Source organism: Emydura macquarii, unplaced genomic scaffold (genome assembly GCF_026122565.2).
Source record: "Emydura macquarii macquarii isolate MOO-44397 ecotype Brisbane River unplaced genomic scaffold, CSIRO-AGI_Emac_v2 contig_587, whole genome shotgun sequence".
Classification (NCBI taxonomy): domain Eukaryota; kingdom Metazoa; phylum Chordata; order Testudines; family Chelidae; genus Emydura; species Emydura macquarii.
The window spans coordinates 16210785-16224219 of NW_027130724.1; the positions used below are offsets into that span (position 1 = coordinate 16210785).

The 13435-nt window shown below is 40.8% G+C and overlaps 1 long non-coding RNA gene across 1 annotated transcript in view; it reads left to right on the top strand.

Moving 5' to 3' along the window:
- LOC137148172 (uncharacterized) overlaps positions 1 to 12328 on the top strand; it is a 78340-nt gene extending 66012 nt beyond the window's left edge. The window contains exons 2-4 of the long non-coding RNA XR_010918457.1: positions 9644 to 9734; positions 10558 to 10632; positions 12150 to 12328. This is a non-coding gene — a long non-coding RNA (uncharacterized lncRNA). The remainder of the gene's footprint in view (positions 1 to 9643; positions 9735 to 10557; positions 10633 to 12149) is intronic.
- The last annotated feature ends 1107 nt before the right edge of the window (positions 12329 to 13435 follow it).

A 13435-nucleotide genomic window follows, 5' to 3' on the forward strand; every position in this document is an offset into this window, starting at 1 on the left:
AGACTAAGGGCAGGTCTACACTAACAATTTAGGGTGACCCAGCTACATTGATCAGCAGTGTGAAAAATCCACACCCCTGAGAAGCTTAATTCAGATGACCTAACTCCCAGTGTGGACCTAATTACCTCCTCTCTGGGAGGTGGATTATCTACATCGATATAGACAAACCCCTCCCGCGTAGGTGGTGTCTACACTGAAGCGCTACAACAGCACCACTGTAACGTTTCAAGTGTTGACAAGCCCGTAGGTTAATATATCTCAGGTTTTGTGTGGAGTAAACAGGAACCTAACTCATTCCCAAAAGAAACAGCTTAGGTACCTAAGCTGCCTGACTCCAGGTGGCTGGTTCCCATTCATGGATCACCAGGCAGCGCTAGGCACCTCAATGAGAGGTGATAGGTTTAGGACATACCTGTCTCATTGGCATCTCCTATTGGTTTTCTTAGGGAACTCCCAATCTAACGTGTTGGGTTTTGTGGATAGCATTCTTAGGACCCTATTGTTCCCCATTCATTGTTTAGGGAGCCTAGATCCTAACTCAGTTTGGTGGATGTGGTGGGTTCCTGTGATTTTTCTATATGCCTAAAAGTTAGGTGCTTTGAGGTGTTTAAATGCTGTGTGTAAGGCCCTCCATGAATCCTACCCTGACTCACTATTACATGGAGAAGTGGGGAAAATCACTTAACTTTTCTCTGTTTCGGTTTATCTATCTGCCAAATGGGGATAGTAAGATTATATAACTCAAAAGAGGTTTACTTAATCTGTAAGAACCTTGGGCTGCATAAGTACAACACATTGTTATGACTCAATGGACAATTCTTGACAGTTTTTCATTGTACACTCAGCACCACAGGCACAGTACACATCCCCTCTATTCCATTATATCTATCCATTTAATGGCACATTCCATGATGTGCTTTGACATGGTTTACCAAAGCTAATTGGTAGCATGGAAGATCTGAGCTAGACATGCCAGACTTAGATATACTGTTGATGATTTGTTGTTCAACAAAGTCTCTCTTGTGAGATGTCTAACAATTATATAGTAAGGAAGCGATGAGGTAAAGCATTTTGATATCTATGTATTACGAATCCTGGAAGGTGAAACCAAGCCAAGCATCTTAATGGAGGTGACGGTAATGACTTGATAATCTGGAGTCATTTGTTCATTACTTGTACATCCAAAGATAGCTATCTAAAATGTTGGCTATGCTTGTGAAAATGACTACAGCCAACAACTTTGGCAAAAAAATTACTGCTTTCGGGAAAATTCCAAAGATTTTCTGAAGTTGAAGCCCATTCTTTGAAAGAAAAATTCATTAAAATGTTCAGAATTCACATAAAGGTATAACAGAAATCAGAATTTGACCAAATATTTCTCCTGGGCCACAGTGATATTTTGTGAAAGGAAAATGTGAGAACTTTACACAACTCTAGTACGGTCTCCATCTGTTGGCTCCATAGTAGCATTTAACTAGCAACATTATTCACAGAATAGCAATAATATTGATGAACAGATGTTTTGGTGTGATAAGTGATGTGCTGCCAATATTCTAAAAGCAGCTCTCATGAAACACTTTCCCCTTAGCCTATGATAAAACTCTGTATCTGAGGTGTTTGGTCTTGCAGATGGCTGGTAAGGGACCAGTCATGAATCTATTAATTTGTTTTCCCATTTAAAGTGCTGTTCTACTATGAAAAGTCAGAGGCAGTGTGGTGAAATAGACTGAGCAAAAACCTGAAAACCAGGGTCTGATGTAATATATAAATGCACCGGAATGCCCTTATATTATCTCACTGATTCCATGTTGGATTTGCTCAGTTTATAAGGAAAAGGGTGGGGGGGGGTGTGCTTTCTAGCTGCCAAGCCTGCAAACTCATACTAGAATCTGAATGTCAAGTTCGGTACTATGCAGTGGTGTTGTAGCCATGTTGGTTCCAGGAGACAAGAAGGGCGTGGTAAAAGACAGTACCTTACCCTCTTGTCTCTCTCTAAGCTGGGTTCTTTCCTTCTTAAGTATCATCATCAATAATAAAGGCTCTATGGGGCAGTTTTGGTTATCCTTTACACCTCACCACTCCCGCTGAGGGCTAAGGGGATTGCATGGGAAGCCAGATTTTTAAAGTTAATTAGGCACCTAAAGACACAGATATATGACTGGAGGAATTTTCAGATGGGTCTAGAAGCCTAACTCTCATTGATTTTAATGGGTATTAGGCACCTAGGTGCTTTTGAAAATCCCAGTAGGCACCTATCTTCCATCTTTAGGTCCCAAAATACCTTTACAAGTCTGGCCCAGAATGCCTAATTTAGCTTGCAGAATCTTTATTACTGTGGATGCATGAGAACCCCATCTTAGCCAGGGAAACCGCCTACAAGCTTCCTTCAGTTTGGTGATGCTTTTTTAACAAGGGACTCCAGAGAGCCCTAGGAAGCCCTCCCAGCACATCAGTGGATAAAACTATAGTCTTAATTCTGCACTTTTCACTCTGGACAAACTCCTACTGAAGTAAAGAGTTTCTTAAACAGGCCAAGGAGTGCAGACTCAGGCATCATATAAGGTGAGGTTGTCAATAAATTAAACAAACAAACAAACAAAAAAACCTCTCCAGGTTGCAGCTTCATTTAAAATGCAGAAAGAACATTAGTTCCCAAATGGAAAATGCCCAGTTTAGTTGCTATCCTGCATATTTTGATGGTAGAGTTAGTCAGGAAATTTCTTGTTTGTTTTTTTTTTGCAAAATGTTTCATGAGAGCAAAAGTTTTCATCAATATTTTTCTTCAAAAGTTATCAGGCTTTACTCAAAAAAACCTGAAACCTTTCAGCCCTAATCCCACATTTTTAATTACCAAAAACAGAAAAATTTTTGGTATTCAGTTCTTAATGAGAAACTGAAAAATGTAGTTGAAAATGGACACTTACTATTACATTTCCATTTTGATGAAAAAGGCATTTTAATTGCAAAAAAAAAAGTTTCAAACAATAACATTTCAATCAGCTTTATATGATAAACCCACTCAATATACAGCGGCAGTCAAAAAAGTTAACTGGATGTTAGGAACCATTAGGAAAGAGAGAAATAATGACAGAAAATAATGCCCCTATATAAATCCATGGTGCACCCACACCTTGAATACTGTGTGCAGTTCTGGTCCCCTCATCTCAAAAAGATATATTAGAAATAGAAAAGGTACAGAGAAGAGCAACAAATATAATTAAGGAACAGCTTCCATATGAGGAGAAATTAAAAAGAGTGTTATTTACTCCTTCACATAACACAAGAACCCAATTAAATTATTAGGCAGCAGATTTAAAACATCCAAAAGAAAATACTACTTCATGCAATGCAGTCAACCTGTGGAACTTGTTGCCAGAGGATGTTGAGAAGGCCGAAACTGTTCAAAACATGGTTCAAAAAAGAATTAGATAAATGCTCAGGGATGCAACCTGCTCTGGGTATCCCTAGCCTCTGATTGGCAGAAGCTAAAACAGCTGGCGTTGGCCACTGTTGGAAGACAGGATATTGGGCTACATGGACCATTGGTCTGACTCAGTACGGCCATTCTTATGTTCTTACAATTGCTTGTTTTCTTCAAGTTTGAGTCAAACCATTCCCTTCTTCTAGTTATTTTTAGTTTCATTTAATTATTTTCTTTTATGGTTATCTTTTGGTCTACATTTTTTTGCTAGTATATTGTGCTGTGCACTTTGACAGGTTGGAAAGGAGCTCTATAAATCGATAGAGAATACTATTGCTGTCTCACATGGGAATGCTAGCATACACAGTGCCAGAGGGATTTCTGCTCAGGTTTAAAAGCCAACATAACGCAAATGCTCTTTCTGAGTTAAACACTTGGCAGTTGTAAGATGCAATGTGTAGGGGCAGCCCATGAGAACATTCTCATTGCAACAAAATTCCTAGTTCCATTGTCAGGTGTTCATAACATGGTGACTGGAGGGCAGAAAGTCAAATTCACTGATTGTGAACGTTGAACAGGTATATGAATATATTGGATGTGAATTGGTGCTGCCATTAAGTCAGACAATAGCCCAACTTTAGAGAAGTGGAGGTTGACTAGCTCCTGTTTCTCTTGCTGTTGTAATGCTTCTTCTCCATCGTCTTCACTGTCTGACATCTAACCTTCTGATCAGGTTTGCTCTCTTTATTAAGTACTGGTGCCTCTGAACAGATTGTAGGGCGAATCCTGAGACATCATTTCAAGGTTACACCTTGCCTCTTCCTCTTTGTCTGTGATCTCTCACGGATCAGAACTTTTGACAGCAAAAGAAAGTATTTCTTTGCCCACTTATGACTCTGAAGACTTGTCTCTGCATAGCTGTAAAAGTAATGGACACCTATTCGGAGATAAATCCATAGGTTGGCATCACTCCTCATAAAGATGGTAGAAATATTGACTATTGCAGTTTATTTTCTCTCCTTCCACATCCCACAAGCCAGCTAATCTTTTCTGTCTTTTTTTAAATCAGATAAGTAGCCAGCAAGCTCTTCTGTATAATGTCTACATTTATAAGATCCAGGGTGTTTGAGAGCTAAGGACCAGTTTTTGCCCTCAGTAGCTTATGCAATCCAACCAAAGCCACGGTGATTACCTGGGTGTAATGGAAGGGGAAAAATTGGCTCTCTATATTTGATCCTTGTCTGTGATCACAATTTCCTTTTCTCTTCATAGTGTATTACCGTTTCTTTCCCTTCCTCTTTAAGACCAACCATGGCTAAATAAGTAGAACCCTCAGATACCATATCAAGGAAGCCAGAGATATGTCATAATACTGATCATAGGTTGTAGATGTGTATATTCACTTCTCTGGCGTAGTGATAAAGCTGGACAGTGTGTAGAACAGCTGTCACTGTTGTGAAAGAAAAGGGGGGGTATAGCTGCAGAAACCAAAGGTCAGCTTCATTGTAGAATGTGGGGCTCTGGACTGCAGGGGCAAGATCAGGCAGTGGCAGGCTGTAATTTTGAGCAGGCTGTGGCTTCAATTGTGCTGTAATGTGTGAATAAAAATAATACAATTGTTAAATGCAAACTGGTGTTGCTTTGATGGAAGGAACACCATAGACAGTGAGAGACAGACATTTGACTGATGCCAGGATGACAGCTGCTTTAATTCTCTGGAAAGGATAATGGTAAAGAAATCGGAGAACAGAGAGTTCAATGGCACCATGATGCTGCTTGTTCCAAGTGCGGGACAGCAGCTTTAGTTGCATCTGGGGCTCCATAGGAGTTTTGCCAGGAACATCTGCTGAGGAATGATCTGAATTAGTACATGTCCCACGGTCCCTATTGTGACTACATTCCCACCTTAGCCAGTGCCACCCACTTCTGGAGCATAAGGAGCTGGCTACAGGTGTTCAGATATGGGATGGGAGGGTTACAGGCAGCTTTCCCGGCTGCAGTCCCTTCCATGAGAGACCCAGCAGCCAACTTTATCCAAAGGGTGACTCAAGCCCTGCATATCTGATAGGATTATGGAAAGTGGAAGGATTTATCAGAAAATCTGTTACTTTTGACCTTCCACACAATAATAATACAAAATAGTTGCTTTTATATTGTCCATAACTATGCCAGGCACTTTTTATAGAGCAAATAAAAAGGTCTGGGCCTCACCCCGAATATTATATGATTGGATTTATTATTAAGGATCAGATTTTGATGATATTGCTTCCCTTGTGTAGCACCTTACTCTACAATTAATCCTATTACATTACTCAATGTGAGTAAAGGTGGCAGAATCCAAGCCTAGTTAGTTAATGAATTAATATCTACATAGTGTCTTTCATCCAAGGGTGTTAAAACACTTTTCCAAACAGTGAATAACAGCTTCTGCACCCCCTCCAAAGCTTCAGAACCTGGATGACTTATTCATTGAAACTAGTTCTGCAAACCACTTTGACTTATATGAGCTTATATACAGCTCAGAAGGCCACAGATCTTTTCAGGTGAATAAAGCTCTGATTTATTCTCTCCCAGGAAACTCCAGTCAAGGGTTTAATACCTGAAAGCATCACTCTTAAGAACCTGAGTCATTTAAACCTGCCATGCTAGATGGCATTTACTGATTGTGAGACTATGTAGACAAAGTCAGACCAAGGAGCAGGAAATACTTCATATTTAAACCCTGAGGCATCATTTGGAGTGTCACTATAAAAAAACTACTGTATATTTATGCTAATGAAGAGAAGACTAGGGAGCTAATAATGTTTCCTTTTCCTTTTCGGTTTGTTTTCAATTTTTGAATTTTTAACATGCACAGAATCAAAATAGCAGAGATGATCACTTCTGCATGAAGTGTACAAATATCCCTGTCCAGGAGGAACCAAAGAAGAAATACTTTGTATTTAGCCGTACCAAAAGGTGTTAATCAACATGGGATTAAGATCAATATAGGATTAATCTGAGACTTGTCTTTTTGGAATCTGGAGAGTGATACCAACATAGAATTTAAAATAATTACTGATTTTTTGATGTGTAGTCGGATGAGAATTGAGAAGATGCACATGTAGATGCCACTCTGGAGGACAGTAAGGAGCAGGGGGATTGGCTACGGTTAGTTGGAAAAGGAAGATCTTCTGCATCCTCCCAATCAAACTACATGTCTTAGATATGGCTGCAAGACATGATTAGGTACAGTTAATGAAAGATCTGCTTTGGAGGTTGCTGTACCCAGAAAGTAGGAATCCTCAGTGATTGTGTTGTCTTGAGTTTCCGTTTCAAAAGGTTACATTCTTTCACTGGCAGTTTAGCCAACAGGATCATTTTTGTGCTTAAGTTAACAATGCATGGGTAGGAACTGAATGTTACTCAGACTCATATGGAAATACAGGTGTTTATGGAACACAGAACAAAATGCAAGTTTGGGGGTGAGTTTTGTTGGTTGGTTTGTTTCTGGAGGAGGTGGTGTGGTGGTGGTTGTTTTTAAGGGGCCCTAGGCCAGTTCCTCAGGTGGTGTAAATTGACATAACTCCACTGAAGTCAATGGATCTATATCAACTTGCACAAGCTGAGGATCTGTCTCCTTGCAACTAGTAGGCATCTGCTCAGAATGTTGAACACAGTTTCACAATTCTGTTGCAAATATTTCCAGCCATCCTACAATATGAGCTCACCATAATATATTTGGCTCTGAGTCTGGGAATTCTTTAGCAAAGTTTAGGCTGTGTGAAAAGCTACATGCAAAGAGTTTGCCATTTGAGCACCGGACATTGACTATTGAGGATACCCCCAGAAGCATCCTGGTCTCTTTTTTTATTTTTTAGATTGCCCTTTTATATCTTTTAAATGAGAAGCATTTCCAGAGCAGGTCAGGTAGCAGATTGTTGTAAGAAAATTGCTTTTTACTATGTGTCCATACTGTGCATAGAGCAGTGCGGCCTCGAGCTCCTATGGAGTCTATAGATGCAAATGTAGCACATATATTTAAGCATGATAGGTTTTTCCACAGAATTCTAGTGTGACCTTGGCCAAATTAATATCTTCATGCCTAAAAATGTGATTAATGCTACTTACCCATCCATCCCAGAGGTGTTGTGATGTTAATGTTTGTTCATGTTTTGTAAGCAGCTTTGAGATCCTTGGATTTTATTATTGTGTATTTGTGGATGGAATTTTCAAACCTGTCTAAGGGAGTCAGGTGCCTGAATGTCATTGACATCTATGGGGATTTGGGTACTTTGTCTCCTTTAGGTACTTTTGAAAATTCCACCCTGTATTCCTGTAGCAGCCAAGGACCCCAGTATGGAGCATGGTCTCATTGTTCAAGGAATAGTAGAAACAGAGGAAATATGAATCTTGCCCCTAAGAGAAGCTTACAGTCTCTCTTTAACGGTTATAAGTACGAGCAAACTGATCAGTGTGATGTCATGTTAATGCCAGATATCTGCATGTTTGTTTACACATTTATCTTACAGTGTTTTGGGGAGGCACTTGATGAAGTTGGGGAGAAGAAGGGATAATTGGAGTAAGAAAAGGGAGTGAGCAAAGAGAGGGACTGAAGAGGTGGGAGGTAGCAGGAGAAAGAAGAGACGCATAATGGGCAGGGAAAGTGTGGTGAACGTTAGCGTATATGTTGTGTTGATATTATTTTAGGTATGATGGATGTAGGTGGGAGGTAAGATATGTTGGTGGAAGTAAGATAATGGTTGAAACCCGTGGGCTCTCTGCGGGTTTACTGGGGTTCAAGGTGCCACCCTGGAATGTTCTTTCAAAAGCCAGCAGTGGGAGGAGTGTGGAGACCTTGCCACCTAGAGGTGGTTTGGTTCATGCTTACTGAAGAAATGTCTCTCCAGACAGTGGTCCATCATGTCTGGACTGCCAAGACAGTGGCAGTCAGGTCAGATTGGGAGAACAGCAGACTCTGCAGCTTATGGAAAGGAAGCTCAAAGTGGGATATGAAATCAGACTTTCCAGGGTTTGAAAAGGCCCGTGGGCTCTTTTAGATGATCAGTATTGGCGTTCATTCATAGGTTTTTAATTATAAATAAAACATTTCAAGTTTAATTCAGTCTGGAATTGAATTGTGGTGAATGGGGATCTTTGCAGCAGCCTTTGAAGAACACCTACCAGGGGAGTCCTGCTTCTGGGGACAGAGTCCTTGTGAAAAGGGAGCACAAGGAGGGTTGCCCTGAGGTGAAATTTCCAAGGAAGCATGTGGTGGCAGCAGATATCTGAAACAGGTCATAGGAAACCTGGGGCAGTGACAGTGAACAAGACTGTGCAGTTGACAGGGCTGGAAAAAGATTCCAACGATCAACAGTAATACCACATGTAAGAACAAAAAATCCAGGGTCTAAGTGTCACAACTGAGTGAATGAAGATGTTAGGAGGCTGTGATGGCATGTCTCCGTTGCTGTGTTCTCCATGCTAGGAAGAGAGGAGGCGATTGGGCCTATTTCCCTTGGTTGAGCTGCTCCGGGAGGCCCTGCTTGTACCTTCAGTTGTGACTGCTTCTGGCTGCTTTGAGGATAGCCCTGAATGTCAAGTGGTTTCCATGCCATTTTTAATTCTGATGACTTAGGTGCGGCTGAGAGGGTCACGCGAGATGGCTGCTTTCGTTTAAATTAATTGAAATCCAGAGCCTGTATTTTATAAAGGTTTAGGATTGATGGAAGTGCAGCATAGGCATCTCTTTTGACTTGCTGCAGTAGATTTTACACCCTAAGCCTTTGGGACATGGCAGGTGTGTGTGTGGAACTGGCAGTAACAGTAGCAGCAGCAGCATATCTGCATTTTTTTAATTGATGTATTTATGTATTGCATCTATGTTTGATTCTAGGCTCAGAGTTGTCACTTAAAGTCTCCAGGTTCCAAACCTAAATGCTACCTTTCAAGCCAGCTCAATTGTTTACAAATTGAAATTACAAAGCCATTAATAAAATGACATGGAATTGCTATTAGTTGTTACACTTGAAATGAACAGGTTTCAATTGACATCTCTGATGTATCCTCTTAACAAGGACTCCAAGGAAGGCTCACAGTTTTTTAGATTAATTTTAAATCAAAATGAGCAGTGTTGTGTTGTTAATGCAATCTGCAATGGTACATTCACTTCCAGTCTGAGAATCACTACCATAAAATGGACACTTCAGATACAGGAGTTATATCTGCTTTCTTGTTTTACAGGAAATTAAAAGTTCTTGCTGAGGACTAATAGATCTGTTATCATGCCAGTTCTCTTCTGACACTGTGGATAGTGTTGAGTTTCACTGGAAAGGTAGGGGGCCTTTAAAAAATGATTTAAAAGACACAGGCTGCAGGATTTTCTTATCTGGTACATATCTCTTATGTTGAAGGTGAGGATGATTGTTCACTGTTTAGAGCAGAGCACAGAAAGTAAAGACTCCTGGGTTCTATTTTGCTTTAAGATCCTTTTATGAACGATACTACATGATGTAGAAGCAAGGTTTTGTTACAAATCTAGCACTAGCATTAAATACAGAATATAAAATGTCATTTATTTGCATTATATTTGCGCCTACAGTCCTCAACTGGGATCTGGGTTAAGTGACTTTTCTACTGAGGCCAACCAATGAAAGTTACAACGCAAAAAAATATTCGATAACTTAAAAGCAGAGTGGACCAGGCTGTCCATAGTCCCAGAGTGAGTGCATAGGGAGGGGAAGGAACGAATGCAAGTAGCCTTCTTAAGGGTGGAGCAACTCTGTCTCTCCCTGGCTCACCCATGCTGCGTTTTTGAGCCCCTTCTTGGATAGTGTGGGTTCATATGACCCCTACCTGCCAAACCTCAGGCTTTTATGACATTTCAGATCCTAGGTCTCTAAAATCTCAGGAGACTTCCCACTGATTTTGATGGGAGTTGGATCAGGCACTTAGTACTGAAACTTGAAAGGGGCATTGGACAGAATACATGAGGAACAAAGAGTTGTGTGCTATTCAAGCAGGCTACTAAGATGATGATTTGTGAGTTCCTGTGAACCTCTGTTTTCCAGTGTCACTTCAAGAAGGGATAATATATTAGGTCTGACTTTTAAACAAATACACTAATTGATATGTAGTTTCTTTTGGTCATATGGCAGAGAGAGAGCTTGGGAACAGAAGAATGAGGTGGACAGCCAAGATGACAATTGCAGGTTTGTCATCTTTGTAGGCAGGTATGTCCAACATGAATTTGTCTTCATTGCACACTCCAGCTCAGAGGGGGAAGCCTCCACAGCCAATGTCAGTACAGTCCCTGTTCTCTGGATCATTAAGATTCAGGACCAGATTCTGATCTTGGTGATACTAATGTAAATGCAAAGTAACTCCACTGGTATGGTTACATCTATGTATAGACAATTATTATTTGTGTTGCAGTGGTGCTTAGAGGCCTCAGCCAGGTTTGGGTCCTACTGTGCTATGTGCTGCATATACACATAGTGAGAGACAGTCCCTGCCCTGCGTAGCTTGCAATCTAAATAAACTAATCAAGTATTCTCCCCAGTCTGCTGATGGGGAATGTGGGCACTGACAGATTAAGTGACTTGCCCACGGTTACTCAGGAAATCTGGTTCAGAGCTGGGAATGGAACTCTCATTATCTGAGCTCCAGTCTGGCACCTTAACCTCAAGATCATCCCTTCCCCTTCCAAGCTAGCTGAGACTCTGGCCCCTCTGTGCTGGGCTGGTGATTGGGCCCCTTTCATTGTGTGTATGTGTATGTGTGTGCACGCGCGCATGCGCACATACATACACAATTTTTATAAAGACTGCTTTTCTTCTTCAGTTAGGAAATTCTATCCTATCATCCTCATTTCAACTGGAGATTATTCAGTGGAAATAAAAACACAAATTAAATGGAAAAACTGTATTCTTATTGCATGAAAAGAGCTCTTCAGATGCTTTATCATAGTAAATTCTTTGAGATCATGCATAATGAGTCTGAATGAAGACAAAATTGGTGTCACTTGCAGCTCATAATGTATAGTCATTTTTGTCAGTAAATAAAAAATACATTCCTTTGCCATTTCCAAATAGTTGAGACACCCTTCCAAGTATTGTTCCACAAAATTTTATGTAGCTTAATGATGAAAGGAGGAGAAAAAACTCAACATATGAGAGACTAGTGAGTAAATCCTGAGAGAAAGCATTGTAATACGTAATCTTAGTGCCAGCCTCCTATGCTAGTGTCGATCTCCACATAGGCACATAAGAATGGCCATATTGAGTCAGATCACTGGTCTATCAGCCCAGTATCCTGCCTCCAAAAGTGGCCAGTTTCAGGTGCTTCAGAGAGAGTGAACAGAACAGGGCAATTTATTGAGTGATCCAACCCATGTCATCCAGTCTTAGCTTCTAGCAATCAGCAGTTTAGGGACACTGAGAGCAAGGGGGTGCATCCCTGACCATCTTGGCTAATAGCCACTGAAGGTCCTATTCTCCATAAACTTATCCATGTCTGTTTTGAACCAATCTGACTGTCACACGTGCATGCATTCTGCCTTCTTTTTCTTGCTGACATCATCATTAAGGCTTTGTGTTAGTGTGAATTTGAGGCAGATATATATTGCTTTTTGGTATCTGGTGGAGATGGAAGCTTTATGAAGTGTTGTAGTGCATTATGGCCAGCATTATAAAGATGAAAAGGAATTAAGTCTCTCTCTTTTTAACTTTTGTATTTCCATGTGTTTAAGGTATTGGCTGGATGAAGTGTATCCTGATGTGATCTTAACTGTCAGTAAGCAAAGCTTTTATTTGTGTTTATAATAATTCCTTGCGCATTCAATTACAGAACACCTTTTGGGATCCTGACATTTTCATTTTCTTTATATCTCCGGAGTAGTTGGTTCAATCCAGTCCAAAATGACGTGTATTTGGTTTATTAAACAACTGTGCTCTTGATCAGTGTGTCAGTTTATCTGAAGAGGTTCAGACGAAAGATCATATGTGAATGAGAGCCCCTTTTCTGCACACACACAGGAGGTCATAAAATTGGCATTGGAAATCCAGAATCTTCATGTCATGAGGCTAATGACATCTTACATTTCTTAAAGAAGAATTAATGGACTTCTGACTTGCCAAAACCTGAGTTCAGAATTCTTTGCTTCTCCCTTAACAGTGGATAGAAACATTACAAAGTTGGGGAATGCATTCTGAGCAACTTAGTCCCAGGAAGATGACAACAGATAGGCAGGAACTCAGAGGAAAAAACAATGGGAGTCAGTGGGAATTTGTCAAAGTAAGGATTGAGGGTCAGATATCCCTTGGGGGATGGCAAACCCATGGAAGGGCTAGTTCAGGTCAAACTGCAGAGTTTTCTCCTGAGAGTGATCCCATCAGGGTGTTTGTGTGTGCAAAGCAGGCAGGGAGGGGGCTAGCCCTCCAAATCCATGAATGGTTCCATATTTGTGAAGAAATTCTGCAGTTCTTGCATGCTAGGCATTTGCAGAGGATAGGATACTCCATGTTAAATGATCGCAGAACATCTGCAGACCCACTGCTATAGGATCCCCATCAGTGGCCATCACCCATTCAGCCAGGGCCTAAAGGATGTGAAGAGGTTTCCCTCATGATGACATGGTCAGCCTTAATTCCCTTACTGAAGGGTGGAGGAGAATGATGATGTAAAAACAAATGGCTAATCTCTTCCAGCCACACCACAAAACAGTAGAGATGTGCAGACATACCATAAGGAGACTTCTGCAGAGGCAAGGGAGGTGAAAATGATGTCACCTAGGCTCAACCTCTCCTCCACCCCTCAGTGAGCCATTTGCTTAGCTTTTCAACCTCTCCATTGTGCACACATGCTCTCTCTCTCTCAAAAGTGAGTTAGCCTTGAAAACCAACTGTAGGTGATGGCCTAATATGTACAATTTGGTTGAATGCTAACTGAGGCAAATCAGGTATGTGTGGGGAGGGCAGGTTAACTGTCTTTAAGTTCCTGAAGAGGAATAAGCATGAAGGAGGGGCAGAAACTGTT